Source organism: Anser brachyrhynchus (genome assembly GCF_964034855.1).
Source record: "Anser brachyrhynchus genome assembly, chromosome: Z".
NCBI classification, from domain to species: Eukaryota; Metazoa; Chordata; class Aves; order Anseriformes; family Anatidae; genus Anser; species Anser brachyrhynchus.
This window is the reverse complement of record NC_137697.1, coordinates 43,016,307-43,036,574: the sequence shown is the minus strand read 5'-3', so window position 1 is coordinate 43,036,574 and position 20,268 is coordinate 43,016,307. Positions and strand designations below refer to the sequence as shown.

Sequence of the window (20,268 nt, the reverse complement as noted above, 5' to 3'; positions counted from 1 at the left end):
AAACAAACAAAGCAAAAAAAAAAAACAATCCTCCAAACCTTCACTTCCCCCAAAACATGCAAAATAAACCTACCACCTTCTTTTCAGTAGCCTTACTGTAGAAAAATGTAAATGCTTCTGTTTTACCCAAAGTCTCACAGAAAGACCCGAGCATAAAAAGGACATCCTGCCTGGGCTTCAAGTCTGGATCTTGCTTTCTGGGACAGTTCCTCATGTCTATGCCCTTTTCTTTGCCACTTTCTCTTGGACTCCACTCTTGTCTCATGGGATGGACAAGGCCATCACGCAACCAAAATGCAAGACGTGCATATGTTCCAGAGGAAGCCTTCACTCACAAGGCCTCATGCTTTCACACATCTCCAGTGCATGCACCAGTCGTGGTCTGGGGACATGCTTGTGTATTTCTTGCATGAGATACCCACCTCCAGTTGTGGCAAGGGAGGATTCACAGCGTGCATACAAACCTTAGCTGCATTTCAGGCTACAGGAATTGCCCTAGCCGGAAGATCAATCACTGTACTGAACCCACAGCTCTTGGGCTATTGCCTAAGCACCATCCTTCCTGGTGTGCCAGTCGCCTTCCCAAATTGAACCTGGTAATTATGATGTTGCATGTAACCATGTGCTTACCAGGAGTCTTCAGGAAAACTGGACTGGCTTAACCATTTATGACCCAATTTCTCTTGCACTGGACTGGACAGATTATTATCTTCAGTGGAAATAAACTTAGGTGCTTTAGGAGTGTCAGAGAACAAACAGCTGCTGCCTTTAGAAAAGGAGCGACGTATTTTGAGAATGGGGCTGGCAGCCAGACATTCCTCACTTCTCATGCATGGCCTTGGGCAAATCCCTTATTCTCACTGCCTCATAGTCTCTGTACAGCAAAGGCAGGATTTTTTTTTCCTTCATTATGGGTGTGTATGAGGATTAAATAAATCACCTGAAAATTACAAGCATTAAAGTTATTATTATCTATTATAATCATCCAGAGCCTCTTGCTTCTAGTCAGCCTCCCGGCGTCTGATGTTTCAGTTTAAATTTCATATGGATGGGGTGGTTTTTGCTCCATTCATGGCTATCTGTTTTACTGAGGGTTTTGAGAACCTTATTACCAATGAAGAAAGTTGCTACTTTATGTGATAGTCTAAAGATTAATTTCAAACCTTGTGGTAATGAGTTGATGTTGCAAAATGCCAGGATTTGTTACTGTCATCATAGTATTATTAGTTGGGCTAAAAGGAGCAAAAGTGCCTTGCTTAAAGGGCAAGCTGCTAAGCAGCATCACCAACTCGCCCAGTTGCCTCGTTTACATAGGAAGCCAGCTGAGGCAAGGATGGGCTGGGAACCCAGATGCATCTCATTGACCTGGATGTGGCAGCTGTACATATCTACCTGTACTTAACCCACATTCTGGATATCTGTGGATGTGGGTTAGCCTAGTTACTGAATATCGCTGTGTTTTTCAGCCCACTTGCTACGTTTGTGAATGTGACGTGAATGAGACTACAATGCTGTGAAGTATCATATTACCCTCCTGAAAATGAGCTTTTAAATCCAGCAATGCATGACACAGTTACAAGAGCAGATGTGATCCAACATGTGAAATGACCCCAAAATGTTTTCGGAGGCTTACTTGTTCTTCCAACATCCTTGACCTTTTACTTTTCAGCAGTGTAAAAATCAGTTTAGACATGGATTACTCGTTTTAGAGAAGTTAGCACTGAGTGTTGCTAACTGATCACAAATGAGCAATTAGCAATTTCAAAGCACTCAAATTTTGAAATGTTTATTTAATTGAACCAATATCCCATCTAACATTTTCTACAGGCCAAGTGGAAAAAAAAAAAAAATACAAAATTGGATATAATAAAACACATACCAAATCCTGCCCTGCTTTCTGATTTTTATGTTGATTTACACTTTATCCATGGGCGTAAAGGCTGGATATAAAACCTCATCTTCATAAACACTTATGAGTTGGGCCAAATTATATACCGGTGCTGTTACTCTGGATGTACAGTGCTAAAACTCAAAACTGATTTCTCCGTGTAATGGATTTCTCCGTGTAATGGAGAAATGTAATAATAATGTAATTAGATATTTGTGCATGGAAAAAACTTTGAGTAAAAAAAAAAACAACAACAAAAAAACCCCTGTTCATCAGTCAAGAAAGGGATTCCAAAAAAGCCTTATCTTGAAATCTGTCAACAAGTGAGACCCACAGTTCTGGAAATACAATGTTGGTAGTGATCTTTAGTGAAACTTTAGAAGCAAGTTAGTTCATGACTTCTGCCGAAAATACTTTAACAACCTCCACTTTTGGGGACAAAATTCTGTAAGTCTGTGGTCTTTTCTGGGTCACTAGGATAAAATCAATGAGAGGCAGTGGTGCCCAGCAGATTTCTACAGAGCTCTGGAGGCATCTAAGCAAAGCTATGAGATCTCTGGACACACAAGTTGATGTTTTGTCTCAGTACGTTACTGGAAATAGCTCTGTATGTCTTGTCCATTATCACATGTGATAAACATGAGTCACCCGGGAACAAACCCTGGTCTTCTTCATACTTGTCAAGTGCACCATCTTGCTTACCTTTTCCTGATATTTTTGCTTGCAGAACTCCAAAGAAACAGTGAGCCTGCTACAGTGAGTATCCTAGATAACTATGAATTTCTGTGCCGTTCAGCTGTGTTAAAACAAAGGAACAAACAAACAAAAAACAGTGCTAAAACTAGGAGGGTTGTAGTAGAATTACCAGGCCTAGGTTTTCAGAAGCAATTTCCTTATTTTATTTTATATTTTTATTTTCTTCCAGCTTGAATAAATTCAGGAAATAAGACTTGTGTTATTTTAGAATGCCCTATGTCTTTTTTGGAAGGAAGACCCAGGCTGTGCTACATTGCCATTAATGGAAATGAGAGTTAAGAGCCTAATCCTTTTGCAGCAGGGGAGATTAGAGCATATTGTGAATATGATTTCAGTGTATATACTAAGTTCCCCAAGGGTATCTCATCAACAGCAACTTAAAAAGTTACTTTTATGCCACTTCTACTCAGCTGACGAGAACACTTGACATTTTGAGAAGGTTTAGAATAGAAAACATTAGCAGTTCGTGTTGATCATGTAACTCATTGGCAAAAACACTACCGTTTAAATATCATGTTCAGTCATCGCTGGATTGCAATCTAATGAGCATAAAAGATAAGTACTTCTCAAAAGTGACTTGTTTTGTAACTTTCACAGTTACAAACTTACAAAATGAAAAACGTGGACTTTTCCTTCCCCCCAAATATCATTCTCAAGGACAGTGTCCTTTCCTGCCTTGGAAAACCTCTTCAAACAGCTGTAAATAAATGATCCTGATTCTTTACTTTGTGCTTGGTGAAATCTCAATAGGAATTTTGTTGATTATGAACAGGATGAATAATTGTGCTAATGTCGTAGTTACTGAGCTTGTTCGAGCTTGTCTTTGAACACCTACAACTTCATAGATTTACTTAGCTATTGTCAGGTAGCACCATTCTAGGTATTCCTCCAGTGAAAGGAAGTGTAATGTCCTCTTTCCTCCTGCTGACATAATCACTACTTGACTTTTCCTCTAATTGAACCAACCAGCTTTTGGAGTTGAGTTTGGCATGGATCGAGGAGTAGGATTGCTGATGTCTTTAACTCACTTGTTTATTTAAGTTATTTAAGTTTCCAGTACGTAATCAGTTGAATAAAAATGACCTTCCCATAAATATATCTGAGAGTGGCTATACTGTATTATACTAATGACTGCAACATGCAGAAAGCCAAAACAAGCATTTTGCCAGTATCAACAAAAATGATGAAAACACAGTTTGCAGCAATGTAAGAATTATTGCTGCCAGCTTGCAGTTCCCAAGTTAACTCTTGATGAAGTTATAAATTGTGACAATAAATACTATCTTGAGCCATAATGTTGGCCCTTTTCTGCTGTCATAATTCGAGGCTGAAACCATTACAATTGAACGGTTCTATCTCCTTCCAGGTATAATCAGAATTTTCCTTCCCAAAATTAAATAATGATAGTGAGAGGGAAAAAGGCATGCATATATGGTGATTTCTGTTGCACAGTCTCAACTGGTTCAGGTACAGAAGTGGAGAGTAACTGAGTGACTCAGTATGGAACTTACACACAGATATGTAGTTCAGAGCTCTGTTTGCAAACAAGGAAGTAAAACAAATCTAATTTCAAGCTCCATTGGAAATTGAGGGGAAGCAAACAATATCTGAGAGACAGAAAGCAAGGAAGGGATAAGATAAAAATTCAGGACAGATATTGATGTGTGCGTGGTGGTGAATTGTTTATCTGAATTGTCCCTAAATGTCTTTAGACTTTGTTCCAGATCATCCTAGTTTTAGCTTTTTAAAAACAAATCCTCCCTCTTATTTTAAATAGGGATATGCTAGAATTAGAAGCACTTATCCAAACCATTCAGGCTTTAACTTTCAGGGTTCAGAGTAAATGGGACCTGGAACTGAAACAGCTTTGGTTTGGCTTTTGCAAAGCCCAAACCACCTCTTTTTTTTTTTTTTATTTACTTATTTTTATTTTTTTCCCATAGTTAGGCTGAAGCTTTACATAGAGAGCTAGTCATGAATGTGTAAAACCATCTCACACTAAAAAGAACAACTGCAATTCAACTGTTTTGCTGTATGTGGTGCTGGTTTATGGAACACTAGAAAGATAGTAGAAACATTTCCACACTGTGAATAGCTGTGGAAGGAAGAAGAATCATTTGGGGAGTGTGGACTATGGAGCTGTACTAATGTAAGAGTGAGGCTGCCTCCACAGACCTCCACTAATGTTACATCCGAAGTCTATCTGTGCTAGATAGCTTATGTCTTGGCTGAGAATAGCCGAAAGTCTGAAACATTTTCAAGTGTAGTATGCGTACCCTGTTTCACTTCATTGCTTTACTTCATTACTATGGTAATCTCTTTCACTGTGAGTGTTTATAGAAAGCTTGTTCTCCAGGTTAGAAAACAAGAATTGCTTTCATTGTTGGTCTTCTTCCAAGCTCCATTGTTAATTATAAACATATTTTCTTCAAATCTTTTTCACAACCTTTTGTTTGAAAACTTCACTACTTAAAGACCTGGGTAACATCACAGTCCCTACGTTTGCCAAAGGCCACACTGTCCAAGGGGAAGGATATCTAGGATAAAATCCTTATCTGTTTTTTCCCTTGTGCAATGATGCCTTATTATTGTTATATTTGCAAAAGGGAGGTTTTTCAATTATCAGCAAATCTTCCGTACTGCACTTTGAACGTTTAATAACCATTAAAAGAAATAAATTTTAAACATGTTTTGCTACAGTTGTGTTTAGATTAACTCCCTCTCAGCCTCCCAAATCTTGGAGGCTTTTTTAAAAGTAATTTGCCAGGGCTTTTGGTAAAGTTTGCTGAGCAGGACAGGCTAAGCAATTCTAATCACAATGTAAGCATTTCAAATGAGAATATTCCTCTTCAAAGTATGTCCACTAACAAATATATTATGTGGGGAAAAAAAAAAAAAAAGAGAGAGAGAGAGAGAGAGAGAGAAATATCTCAGAAAAATTCCAGGCAATCCTAATGCGTTTGTCATGAGATAAAATTCCATTTTGTGAGTGTTTCACTGATCCTTTCCAGTTCTTTTGATCTTCTTTTCTGGGATGTTTTGGAAATGAAAAGTCACAAACTATTTTTTTTTTTTTTCCCCAGGAAAAATATGGAATGGTTGCTGCCCGTATCCCTGGACTATCTTGGAGTTTTTACTGGGGGAGAATGGAAGTCAGATGTGCTTCAAATACTTTCCTGCCCAGGGTCAGCTGGCTGCTCTGGGACATATTTTAAAATAGCAGCACAGCATTAAACTGTAAAACCTAACAACGACTTCCTCACCATGGAAAACTTCTGTACAGAGCAGTGTATAGAACAGTGATTCAATAGTAGTGTAATTTCCTGATGGAGAGAGCCAGATTTTAGGACTCTGCATAGAAGACAAATGTATTCTGCTGACTCACCCATGTCTTGCTCCATCTTTTTATCTTATGATATATGTGGTCAGTATCAGCCTTGGGTTGACACTGCTGCTGTCCCATCTGTCCTGTATTAATTCCATTCTGTCGAAAGGGCTTAGGACCAACTTAAGTGTGATGCAAAAACAGGTGAAGTTCCCACCTGGTCTTTTACACACTTTTTCCAACCAAGGAAAGGTTGAGGAGGCTTCCATTTTTTTATTTTTTATTTTATTTTTCTTGTTAAAGTTGTTTGAGCATACATCACAGGGAGACTCATGGGTGGGTATATATCCAATATATATATTGCACTAAGAACAGGTGGGAATAGCTGTAGAGGCTCATTAATTTTATTGTTCCACTGTTGTTGCCAGAAAATTACATGCTGCTTTTCCCCAGCCTGCTGTGAACTGGAAGAGCTGCCAGAAACTTACCCACCATTTTCATGGAAGCAGCGTAAGATCTGAAAGGCAGGACTTTTGGGGTGACCCGTCCATCCAGTGGCATCTCTGAGGGAGAACAGACTCCTTTTGATTCAACCCAGGTGAAGAGCCTGTTCATGCAGAGTCACTGAGTTACTGCTCAGTGACTGAGTTACTGAGTGACTCAAAGAGTTACTGCTGCAAGTAACATACACAAGTCCTGTTCTTTGCAGACACAGCTACTCACGTTTGCTGGAGCCTGCTGGATGGATCTGTTCATTCTCTGGTGGGGGAAGCAAGGCCAGTGCAGAAGCTGGTGTGCATTGGAAATTCTGTGTAACACTAGACAGTGACAGTGGTGGTAGAGGCCAGAGTAAGTGTGGGATTACCTGGTGGCTTACCCTCCTTGAGAATCCAGGATCACCCACTAGAACTGGAAAACACTTACTGGAATCTATAACAAAACTGACAGAGAAGAATTACTAAATTTTTGATATTCCAGACAGAAGCAAAGGGAAGGACCTTAAATATTTCTTTCTGCCTATTGTCTTTTTCTACTGTTGGTGTAGGAGCTGTTCTTCAGGCTCGCAATTAAATTTCCACCTAACCAAAACACTAACATTTACAGTGAGGAGACAGAATATCTTGTTGAAGCTCAGTGTCAAAAAGCAAAAAGAATGGCGGCGTTGGGTATATGGTAAATATTTGGTCATTATACTGTTGCTAATGGGTTTTGGAGGACTGGAAAACCTTCAGGCCTGGCTCCTGTACCCATTCCTAAGTAGAGAAGATCAGTCCGTTGGGGTGGCATGTGACAGAAACTCCCCCCACCTCACGGCTATTGCAGGACCATGTTGAGTTAATGCTTTCTTTTCAATAATGGCTTTGCATTGTGGACTACGTTGATGTACTTCTGCTGCTATCAGAATGCAGATCCCAATTTGATCTTGAATTTAGGGAATGGAAAATCCTGATAAACATCCGGACTGTCATGAATGCAAAGGACAAAGCCTTTGTAGTAAAATGTCTCCGACATACGCCCATGAGAAGTGTTTGATGTGTTGTAAAAGGCATCTGTCAAAAAAAAAAAAAGTTTTTCCTCTTTGGCTTTGTTGAGCAGACTGTGGAAGTAAATGACACAAAGTAACCCTTCTTTTTCTCTCTTACTACCCTCTTTTTTTTTGATCTTGCAGCGATGTGATAATGGTGAGTCTGTAACTTGAAAGTAATTTCTGTAATAACTTATAGCATGAACAGAAGGGGTTTTATTTTCTGCTGCTAAAGGGAGATCAAAGCATGATCTGGAGATTAGACCTGCTTTGAGAGAGAGAACTGAGCAGGCCATTTCTACCTCTGTCACTGAATTGCTGTGTCAAACTGGGCAAGTCACTTAACATCTCTGTGCCTTGGGCCCTTACTGTCCTGCAGCATTCAGTTCTCGCACTACTGGCAATTGTTTTGCTTGGCTTAATCATAAATGACTGCCTGCACACTAATTAGCTTCAGCCGGTGCAAAGTTCATTATCCTTCTTTTCAACCTTTACACAAACTCAGGGGAAGTGATAGCTGTTTTGATTTAGGTTTGGTCACAGCTTGATGGAGGGGAAGTAGGAAATTGCTGAGGTCTGCAGAGGAGATGCAGACGATGGCACAAGCTGCAGGCTGATGGGAATCAGGCTGAGGGGCTGAGGGATGTACTGCATGAAGGACACCAGCATCAGGGAAGCATTGCTGTAGAGCTCCGTCTTGGCCTGGAAGAGTTTAAACAACTACTGAGCAATACACACACTGCAGGCCAACCTGCCAAATAACCCCCATGTCTCACACTGGCTGCACTTGACTTTTGGTCTCCATGCTTTTGCTGTGCTGCTGCTCAGACTAGTTCAAATAACACTGGCTGAGGTATGCTGTCTGTCCCTCCCAGCTGTAATTTGGAGGTAGTGCATGCTCACGAAAAGCTGGCAAAGGAAAAAGCCATGTCTGTCCATCCTCCTGCATGCTGCATCTGCGCAGCCCTCTGGAAAGCAGTCGACTGGCCGAGCCTCCCAAATAGCAAGGCAAAGTTGTGCCAACAGTAGTCTCCCTGACAACCATTGGAGCACTCTTGTATGTGGAAGACATCATTCCCATTCAGTCTAGAAGGAAAAACTTTTGGAAATTCCTCTGCTCCAGGCAAGGCTGCAGTTTTGCTATCTGCAAAGAAAGAACTGTGGCATTCTGTGGCAATATTGGAAATTTAATCCATAAACACTTGCAAAGGCAACACGATTAGATCAGAAGCACTGGAGCAACACAGTGCTCTGTGCTAAAGTAGGCTCACATCCGTTCTGCCTTTTGCACACAAGCAGCCCAGGAGAGAAGACTCCCTGCTGCAGAATGCCTCCCTGGAGATTCAGGGGGAGCGAAGAAAAATTCCAAATGTTGCACGTGTCCCTGAGGGAAGTGAGAAAGCTGTCTTCTCCAAAGCTTTCGACAGGGAAACTCAGGAATGCAGAGAATAATAGGCTGTCTGTGTGTTGCAGTATGCTGTTTTATTTTTTATTTTTTTTTATTTTATTTTTTTTCCTTGTGCACCTGAGAAACATGCAAATCCCCAGTTTTCCCAGTCTGATGCAGAAGCCAAGCAAGCCCCATGAATCCCTGCAGCAGTTGCAACTGTGTCTTCTTGCCCTCTGCCTCCTGTCCATTGAAGGGGAAACATTGGGTGGCATAAAAGATTTCAAAAGTTAATGAAAGGCTAGCTGCTAAAAGCTAACACTTGTGGCTTTGGGCTCAAGGAGCAGAGGAACAGGAGGGCAGCCGGCTCATACCAAATATCTGAGAGTACCTTACTCACGGGAAGCATTGGCAGACTATAAAGTGCTCTGTTAATTATTGTTGACATTGCATAGAGAGCTTCATGCTGTTCTTTCTCTGCCTGCTTCAACTTAATTTGTTTGAGAAAGTACTTTTTCTGTGCTGCAGATTGTGTAAATTCATATACTCTACTGCACTGACAGATGTGTCTTTGTTTTAGAAGAAGCCATTATTTTTTTTTAGTGCTGAATGTGAATGGAGCATTTCACATTGGTTGCTTCCAAAAATATTTATAAAGTGAAGCTGAGCAGCTCAAAATATTTTGCCCTCCTACACTGACATTCACATGCCTTTATAACAGCGTTATCAAAAGCTTTTGCAGCATGAGTCGACCACAAAGATTGTGTTAGTCAACAAACGGCTGAAGGCACACATTTTAGTCAGCTCTACCCCACACGATGTGTAGCAGTACCCAGTAACACAACAATAGCTAATGGGGTAATTATTCTCTGTTGTGAATCAAAGGCAATCTTGTAATCATCCTGAGCTCTTATAAGTTCTGCTTATCTCAGGAGCCAGAGAGGGAAGAATTAGGGGCCAAATTTCCCTTTCTCCCTCTTTCTCCTGGTAAGATGTGGTTTGGCTTTTCGCTGACCTCCAAAGCCAGTGCTTGTTCTGAGGCATGCCATCGGTCTGGTAACCTGGCAGTGAATGGTTGCATTGCTTGCCTGCCACATTTCACCACTCATGATCACCTAGGTGCATTTCTGTCCAGTCTCCTGTTTACTGAGTCTTCCCAAACAGGCTGCTAAGAAATGAAGTATACCAAATCCATTTGAAAATAGAGAAATGGTCCGTACAAAGACATGAATGCATACAACTAAATGACTTTTAGGTTTCATAAAATAACCTCTCTACCGCTTGATTTTAATGATTTCCATAATTTTCACCACTGTACTGAAACCAGGGCTTCCCACATATTTCTTTCCACAAGGAGTCATCTGAGTGGACTATATTTGCGATCAGAGCTTTCCAGCTCAAAGTAGATGAGCATGAATGACTGACCTCATTAGTACAGTGATGATAATTAACACTCGATAATTTGAATGGTAAAACCATATGTTTTCCATGTCCATTCTAGGCTCTTTGTGTCCTTCCATCATTAAAGACTTAAAATGTTACTTAATGACTAACAGAGTCCGGGAAGACAGCTTATAAACCTGCCAAATAATGTGTATCTCTTTTGGCTCTGGTCAGCCCCAAGGAGCTGGGGACAGTGAGACTAAGCAGCACGCTGAAACACTTTGATTCTGCTTGATGGGCAAATGGTTAGAGCAGGCGTTGTAAACTGTGTGTCGCTGGGATGTCATTCACCCTGAACAGTAGCAAGGAGCTCAACAGCGGGAGGAGACTTGGTCTATCCTTCCACACTATCCTGCCTTTCTAAATATGAGTTTGTGATGATGGAAAAAAGGCAGCTTTACTTAACAATGAAAAGCAACTCCACCTAATCCCCCTTCTTCATTATTTAGGAGATAAAATATCACTCTAATATACCCAATGACTGCAACCTGGGTAGGATGCTATTTCCCTTCAATAGATGTAGAAGTTTCTTTCCTCATAATCCTTGCATTGTTTGGACACAATCCTTTTCTGTACGCTTAAGCTTTTTCCATTGCTAGGTGATTTTTTTTTTTAATTGCTGATGAGTGCGTGACCCTTTTGTTATCTGTATTCAGTGTTAATTCTGTGGTATTTAAGTGTGTCAAAATGAAAAGTGCCTCAGCTGAAGATCATTTTCAGTGGAGATCAGTAATTGATTTTCTTTAAAAAAAAAATAAAATCCACTGTGTGTGTGTGACTTCTGGAGGCTTGCAGATCAAAGTTATTTCTGAAACTTTGAAACAGGAAAGAATAGCACCCTTTCAAGCATGTGTTGCAATGTATTTGCTACCTTTTTGGCAATAACTTTCAGCAGGTGATCCAGAATGGAATTCCTAAAGAAATGTGGAGGTAGGTAACAGCAGACACGTGCCATCTCTTGTCCCCTGTGAAGTGTTTATTCCCTTCAATGAATTTGTGCCTTAATTAAAACAAACAAAACCAAACAATCAGAACCCCCTCACCTTTCCCATTTGCTTAGCACGACGTAAGAGAATACTAATCACTATGTGTAAAGTGTCATTGAAGAATCTACTCATCCAGGTTCTGTGGAACAAAAGTGAGATATAGAGCTTGCCTCTGCTGTAACCGTGCCAGGGGAGGGAGGAATTGATGTGACAGATCATCTCAGGCTATCTAAAGAATTAGGTTAAAGGATGAGGGTCGACATGGATGTTCTTCTGGCATGAGGTATCTTTCTAGATGAGAAATGACGTATGTGTGCAGAGGGCAGTAATTTTTGATGGCCAGGCCATGACTGAAGTAGGCTTCCTTCTCTCTGGGAGCTGATCTCAGATTTCACCAGCTCCTAGCGCAGGTGTGTAACAGTTTTCTTTGACCTTTATGTTTCTGGCATAAATGTTTAGGGGCGTGCAAAATGCCTAAACAAACCCTTCTCTTCTTGGAGAAAGAATAAGTGAAGAAATATGTGATAGATGCTAGTGGCATTACTTAGTGCATGACTAAACTGCACCTACCCTCACTGAAGTTGTGAGTGGCCATTGAAGAAAAGCAGGGTGTGTTATGGCATCAGTGTTCCTGGTGTATTACTGAGCAGGTCAGACTTTGCATAGGTACAATGTTTGAAGATACTTGGTTTCCCCAGGAAGCCTTGAACTTGCCTGCAGGAGTCTTGCCAGAGCTTTTGAACCTTGTAAAAATGCAGTTTCAAAATTCACCTCCTGCCCCAAAAGTACAAGCGGAGTTTTGTAACCAGCTCATGAGATGCTCATCCTGACGTTGCAACAGGGTACCTCTGCCTCTGGAAAAGCATTTTTGAAAAACATCATCTGCGGGTTACTGGAGTTTACCTGCTTGTGCTGGGTTGGTGCAAGATGCAGTGCCCCTTAGGTGAGCCATTTTCTACAGAGAACAGCACTGCCACTGTCCCTCACCTGCTGGGGACAACGCCCAGCTGCCGGTGGGTAATGCAGGCGGAGATATCCTACTGCAGGGAGAGATAGGAGAAACAAGAACTGGCCAGACTGGTTATAGAGGCCCAGCTGGGGGCTCCCTGGTGCTGGGTCTTGTTCAGGCAGGCTACAAAACCTGCTGCAGCAGGGTGGCTTGGTTTGGAAAGAGCCTAGCGCTCCTCCTTTTTTTTTTTTTTTCATGCTCTCCCACTCCCATTTTTGTCCTAATTCCTCCTCCCCCTTTCATAGCATTTTAATTAAAAGAATACACTGGCAATGCTGAGTGCTGCATTGGAGGGAGGCCCCAGTTAAACTGGTTCCAGATGTGCTAGAGCTGGCCCGGCCGTGCACACCGAGGAGGAAAGTGTGCCTCTTCAGTTACGAGCAGGCACCCATGTGCCAGGCTATGCACGTGGCCGACTGCCACAGTTACTAACCTAGTATTAACTGTATTAATTGTGGACATAAACAGTGTTTAGCGCCAAGCATGTCACAAGCTGATTATAAAAGCTCTGGTGTAGGCAGGGTTTCAAATTGTGCTTCACTCTTAATTTTAAGTGCCTCCCCCCCCCCCCCCCCCTTCAAATTCCTTGAATGTGTCCGTGTATTTACGAAAACACAGCCGTGTACCAGGCTGTAAATACCACCAGCGGTGCCCGCTGATGGCTGCGGGCAGCCGGCAGCGGGCGGCTTTTGTCGCCCGTGTCCCTCCCCCTGCAGCCACCCCGCTCGGCACGGCTGACCTACTTTTTGCTGCATGTCCCTCCGAGCTGCACAGACCGTCACAGGCCCCGGGGCTCCCCGGATCCCAAAGACTCGGGAAGCCGCAGCCGCAGCATCCTGCACCCGTCCCCGGCCGTGTGCCCCCAGCCTCTCCCCGCAGCATGGTCTGTTGGGGGGGTTAATGGCCCGGTACCAGCCGCCTCGGTGCGAAGAGTGTCTTTTATTTGTTTGTCTATTTCCGTAAGCTTCCCCAGGATCGGTGTCTGACCCGGCCATTATCTGCCAGTAACCCATCTTCGACAAAACAATCCCCGTGGTAAAGCATGATGTAACTACAGTTCCTCGCACGGACAGAAATAGCACCGGTGGCATTTATGTACAATGCAGCCCCATCGTCCTGCAAGGGGACAGACAGACCGTGGACGTGATGCGAAGAGGAGGTGCTGCCCTTGGCTGTGCCGCTGTGGCCAGCATCCTGCCCCGGTGGTGAGACCAAGGGAAGGTGTGCTAGGGCTGAAGCGCTACCAAACCGTGGGCAGGACGATCTTTGGCCGGTTGGCTGCAACTCGCCTTTTCATCACATTTTGCTTTCCTGTGTTTCTCTTAAAACGGTGGTGTGTTTTTTGTTTGGTTGTTTCGTTTTCCACTCTGAAAAAAAAAATAATGCTAGAGGAAAAGCATTTTAGTTGTGTAAGTTATCAAAGGGAGAAGGTATCTTTCTCTCATTTTTAAGTATAAAACTCTTCTTGAACAGGACAGAAGTAAAATGTTCTGAAGTTAATGATTTGGCTTGGGCACACACCTTTTAGACTACCATTTTATTTGCTTGGTCTGAGAAGTACATGCTGGGTATTAATAAACACATGATTATTGGATATCTGTACAGATATTGTCAGCAGAGCTTTTTTTTTTTTTTCTTTTTTTTTTTTTTCTCCAAGTACATAAATACCACTGAGCATACAAACAAAGTGCATGCAAGTATGTGCAGGTAATGAAACGTGTTCTTTGTCCAAAGAAGTTAAAGCTTCCCTGGTGCAGCTGGTAAAATTTGGAAGACGAATGAAAGCAAAACTTCTGAGAAGGGCATTTCCTGGCAGCACGGATTTCGTAGGCTCAGGGCCAATGGACATCCATGGAGTAACCAAGGTCCATGGGTACTGTGACCCCAGTGAGCAGCTGTGGGTCACTCTTCTGGCCGTTGTGCTCTCGGAGGATGGTGGGGACAGCCCTGTTCTGTTCCAAAGGAGTGCAGCTGGTTCTGTGGTTTGAGTGGACAGGTTGTCTGCTCGGCTCTGCTCCACTGCTTTAAGGCATTTCCCACTGAGGATGCCTTGGCTGCGCATGGCTGCTGACCTGTTCGTAACCTGTGTTTCACAGAAGTTTTATTTTGAGTGCTGCTGAGTGGAGAGATCCAGGGGCATCTGGGCTCAGTCTTCCCCTCTCACAAAGGAGGCACCTTCAGTCAAGCTTTGGGCTATCTTGTGGTGGATTATCCTTAGCTAACGTAATAGTGCCCTGCTGTTAAGGGCAATAAAGAAATCCCCTACTGGCTGTTAGGTCTTTCAGCAGCTTTGATGGGAACGACTGCCAGGTGTCAGCAATAAGGCCAGGGCCCTTGGCAGGGGTTTAGGGTACTATCCGTGAGCAACTGGGGCAATTCCTGGAAAAGAAGGATTTTACAGAGGAATTATGGGTATTTGTTCACCTAGTTATATAGGGTGCTGGGCCTTCCCATGTATCTTTCTCAAAACACAGTATGAATATTGGGTTGCAGATGGCAGTCACTCAGAAGTGTAAATTAGAACGGCTTCTGGGCACAGTACAAGTGCAACTCTCTGCCTCCTTCACAGTTGGTCTCTTTCTCGGTTGTATTTAGGTTACTAGACTCTTCAGTCAGCGTTTATTTGTTTGTTCTCCAAACAGCTGCATGCCAGTTGCAGGACAAAGAATTTACACGTAACACAGGGAATAAGTCTTTTGTACCCAGCCAAGCAGAAAAGTGAAGATTTTATAGAATAATGGGAAGGCAAAAACAGTTCAGCCCCAAATTAGCCATCAGTTCACTATCATAAACTAATCTTTAGTTTTCTGTTACACAAGCTGAATAATTCTTGACTTCATTAACGATTAAGTCAAAACTGAGTAGTGACTGCAGGAGTTGGTCTGTAGTGACAAAGTTCATGAGATAATCTTATTATGGAGAATTATTCACCTGTTTAGATTAACCTACAAAATCTGTGGTATGGGAAGTAAAAATGATGTTGAATGAGTGCCACCAAGTGTCCTCCTGCTGTATATGAAAGCCAAGGTCTTAAATGGGAGAAAGGTAACACAGTACCACAAAGTTTTGTAACTTTGGAAGGAACATCGCAGGGACAGCAAATTCTGTTAGAGTGACAAGCGTCATAATTAACGCCACACCACAGTGCAATAGCATCTCTGGAGACCTGGTAAAGGTGAAATATCCATGGAAGGGGCAGAAATGCAGACATAACCCTGGTTATCCAACCAGCTCATCCATCTGTTCCATATGGTGTTTCCTCTGAGTGACTGGTGCTGCTTGATGTTGACACTAAGCTGTGTGTGGCTGTGTTGCGTTATGTCATATGATGGCATGATATAACCTGATCTTCCTTCAGCGGAGCTGGTATATGTCACAGGACTTCCTAACAGGTTACGTAAATTACAGATTTGGCAATTAACATATCCATTTTAGCCCTCCTTCTGCTACTGTTGATCCCAGTGCCAGTCATGTCAATGAATGCAGTAGACGCAAGGCTGAGACTGGGTGTATATGCACAGACCAGCACAGTTTTAGCAGAAAAAAAAACACAATTAAAGTGTTGCCAATGCCCTCCCAGATTGTTTCATCCCAGCCTCTCTGTAAACTAGACTAATAGGTTTTCAGATTTTCAGTTCAGATCCACAAGCTTGATTAAAGAAGCACGATAAATATTAACGTATCTCTAATCTTACAACTTCTTGAAACTCAGGTGTTAAAGCAATGGATGCCCAAAATGTACCACAACTCCACTTGTGTTTCTCTGTCCTGAAAGCTCAGGCAAAAAAGAGATGCCAGAAAGCCATTTTATTGTTGCACACAGTAATAACCACTTGTTGTCATTATGGAATTCATTGCCTAAATTTCCACACTGCAGACAGAGACCATGCCTAAAACAGCTACACAAAGAGCATGAAGGAGATTTTTCCTGTGGTGGGTGGCATCCCAGTTGCCTTTCCTGATCAATGTGAAGTCCCTTTTTTGCTGGAGAAACAGCAGAAGGCAGTAGGCTAGGACAAGGTCCTAGACAAAGAGATGGTTTATTGCAGGATTCTGGCAATGCACTTACTGTAGGCAACAACAGCAACAAAAAATAAGTCCCAAACTGTGCTGAAGGATGCATGCAAAACTTTGACATTTTTCCTGGAATATGTTCACATATAGATAAACTAATCAGTGCTGTGGTAAATGGCACCCATTAAAGTGGGAGGAGTGCCAGGAAACAAAAGGGAACACCGTACATTGACTGCAAATGAACAGCAGACCCATTCCTTTTAATCAGCAGCCCATTGTATGTCTCAGAGCCTTTCCACAGAAGTTAATGGGTGAACAGACTTTTGCTGGCATAGATTTTCCATTGTAGAGCACTCTGTTCTGTTCTGGTTTACTATTTTGCTATAAATTAACTTAAAAGAGTCGCTTACCACTGTCAGAGCATGCTGTGAAAAAAACTCACTTCTGAAGCAGTTTGTCACTCTTCTTTACATGATGGAACTGGAAAATACAGGAACAGGAATCACCATTGTGGCCCTGAGCTTTTTGAAAGGATTTTCACTTTTGTATGACTGAAGCGTATTTTGGGGGACCTATGGAAAGCAAAGGGGATGATGTTTGAGTCATTTGGTCTCACAACATGTAAAATACATACTATTGATTTGGTGTATTTCTGAGGGTGCAGGGGCTTTCTGAGTGCTCTGTGGTATGGTGGATAACTATGCTGCCAATGGGTATGGATAGGTAAGGGAAGGTACTAGAAGTAGATGATGAGAGTCAGAAGTACCTTTGTAGACTTGGATAAATGGCTAAGCTTTGGTTTAGACAAAATTAACCTTCTGCACAGAACAATAAGGAAATAACTGCCCTTATCCTCTCTTGTCCATTCCAAGAACAATAAGTACAGCTATCAGTATTCTTGCCAATATTTCATTTATTATCTCAATTTGAAAGTATTTTTTTGTTTCAAGGACAATTTTTAATGTACTGGAGAATATTTCTAGTAGGCTGTGGTATCTGGGCTCAATCTTACCATTTATACAAGAAGAGGAAACATAATAGCTTCTCTGAAATGGCCAACCTTACTACAGCTTTAGAAGCACTCTATGGGGAGTTGAATAGAAGGAAATGGCAAACTGAAAAGGGTTGCTAAGAAACAATTTCAGATGCTTCCAGATTTTATTAAAAAAAAAAAAAAAAAAGGACACAACCACAATGCCAGACTAATAATTTCCAAAAGGAAATGATCGGATGACTATTTTCTACTAGCAAACAATACTAGTTTACTAAACAAGGAAATAATAAGGAAATAAGTGCATTGGGACTTGGTATAATTAATAAACATGAATGGGGATTCTTTCCCAAAGAAAAGCTTTGTATGGGGCCTGAACTTCCAGTAAAGATTTTGCTTTAATAGCCTCAGTGGAGAATCTCTTAAACAAGTTGCACAGTTGATTGGACATGTTGCATTGATGAGCGTCAGGTGGAAAACCCGCAGTAATTGTCCACTTTGATGCAAGGAGTGTTCGTGCTGTCATGACAACTGATGTGTGATATGTACAGATATTCCCTGCTAGACAAACCACCACTCCCAATCAGTTATCTGTAGCAAAAGATGTTCTCAGCTTCTACTTTTCAGCTGTTAGATAAGAAAACTGCCTTGCAGTTGTAGCTGATCCCAGATACATTAATCCTTAATGCATACAGATTCAGGAGTTTTGTTCTCCGTGTTATGTACTTGCATTTTTTTCACGTTTCTACTCATGAAACATGGTTGGCTGCTGAGGTTTGGTTTTACTGATAGTTTGTTTTTCCATTGTTTTTTAGACTTTTAACCACATATGCTTTCTCAGCTACTTTTTGAGGGACTACCTCATAATACACTTTAATAGTTGGCTACCAAAGGTCAGAAATTATACAAGCCAGGTCATTAACAGCTAATGAAGTAAGTTTTCTTTTTTTATTATTTTTATGCTGTGAAATCTTGATCAGTACATTCTTCACAACTTCTTCAAGGAAACATAACCCATGAACAAGTGAATGGACCAAAAGAAAGTTCATCTGGCACTATTTAGTAAAGTAGCAAGCTACAGAATAGCTATCAAAATTAAGTTGACACTATGCTTTTCGTCCTGGAACAAACTGGTTACTTCAGTTTTTATTTAATGAGGTAACACAGGAATATATTGATATTGTGATTCTATTCTCTCATGTTCTTTTTAATGTAATGATATCCTTATATATCTTTGTCACATATTTTGTTGTTTACAAAGCCCAATAGTAGATGTTTTTATAACACACAATTATGTTAAGATATTAAAATAATTTTAAATAATTATGCAACACAGAGTTTTCCACCCATCTCCAACAATTCAAAATTTCCATTTTTGACTGATAACAACAGCAAAAAATTACCTACAATCTTTACTTGGTTGAAGACAGTTTTATTAATGTCATGCTAATTGATACTTAATCTAACTTCTGCTGAAGTATTTCAGTTAAAGACATTTGGAACAGGCTCTAAAATAATAGCTTGCATGCAGGAAGACAGCCATTTTGACTTCTTTTTATTTTAAGGTTGATCGGACCTCCCTTTGAGTGGAGGGTGAAAAAAGTTGGCATTCTTGAAAGAGTAGTTTCCTTGTACTAAAATATTCTGCAGTCAGAGAAACACAGCTTTCATTGTGCTTTGTGCTGTCTGAGTCATGTGCTCAATGAATGATAGATCAATGCTTAGTCAAGCCTGGACATGGTGAACTACAAAAGCTGATGAATGGAAGACAAAATGGGTTTCAAAATATAGTTACTTCTTTATGATCAGCAAAAATATCCCACCAGGATCTCAAATCCTGGAAAAAAAAATAATACTGAGTTAAGCATGACAAAGATTAATTTAAGGTCATGTTCTGACTGCTATGTAGATAACGAAGAAAAAAGAGAAACTGAAACAAGAGATCGCCAAGTGGACAGTGTTACACTCAAGTAGTGAGTGAGCCTTTTGGATCTCAATGTCACTTACACATCTTGGAGAATCGAAAGAGAAGTGACCACATCTGAACAAAATCCTGCACTAAACTGACTCTCCTTCCATCTGTCTCAGTCCAGATCTTTGTGGATGTTGTCCAGAAGGAAGAAGGATCTCTGTCTCCATGAATGTCAAATTCTTGACTGCTGTGATTTTCTCCTGTCTTTGGTGTTCTGCTTTAATTCTCCTTCCTCTTAGTTCTTAAGAAACTGCTCCTGGTGGTATGACCATATTCTTCTTTCTTTAGACTCCCTTCCCTTCCCTTCCCTTCCCTTCCCTTCCCTTCCCTTCCCTTCCCTTCCCTTCCCTTCCCTTCCCTTCCCTTCCCTTCCCTTCCCTTCCCTTCCCTTCCCTTCCCTTCCCTTCCCTTCCCTTCCCTTCCCTTCCCTTCCCTTCCCTTCCCTTCCCTTCCCTTCCCTTCCCTTCCCTTCCCTTCCCTTCCCTTCCCTTCCCTTCCCTTCCCTTCCCTTCCCTTCCCTTCCCTTCCCTTCCCTTCCCTTCCCTTCCCTTCCCTTCCCTTCCCTTCCCTTCCCTTCCCTTCCCTTCCCTTCCCTTCCCTTCCCTTCCCTTCCCTTCCCTTCCCTTCCCTTCCCTTCCCTTCCCTTCCCTTCCCTTCCCTTCCCTTCCCTTCCCTTCCCTTCCCTTCCCTTCCCTTCCCTTCCCTTCCCTTCCCTTCCCTTCCCTTCCCTTCCCTTCCCCTTTCCTGATACTATCTTCATACCTCATACCTCATACTTCTCTGCAAGGTAGGATCAATTTATAGTGACCATACTTGTATAATTTTTCCTCTACTTCAGTTTTTTGTGTGTCTTTGTAGTTTTGGCTAATACACTGTTTGGGATAAGTTCTTTCTCATGAAGTTAGGCACCATAAGCTTATGCCTCATGATTGACGTCCCCATTCAATGGCAGTTTCAAAGGTACCTAAGTCA

At 41.7% G+C, this 20,268-nt stretch overlaps 1 protein-coding gene across 1 annotated transcript in view; it reads left to right on the top strand.

Moving 5' to 3' along the window:
* The window catches only part of LOC308186141 (tubulin polymerization-promoting protein family member 2-like), a 100,461-nt gene that overhangs the window by 47,607 nt on the left and 32,586 nt on the right, over nucleotides 1–20,268 (top strand). The window contains exon 3 of the mRNA XM_080575150.1: nucleotides 5,728–19,558. The gene's annotated coding sequence lies outside the window, so the exon portion shown is untranslated. The remainder of the gene's footprint in view (nucleotides 1–5,727; nucleotides 19,559–20,268) is intronic.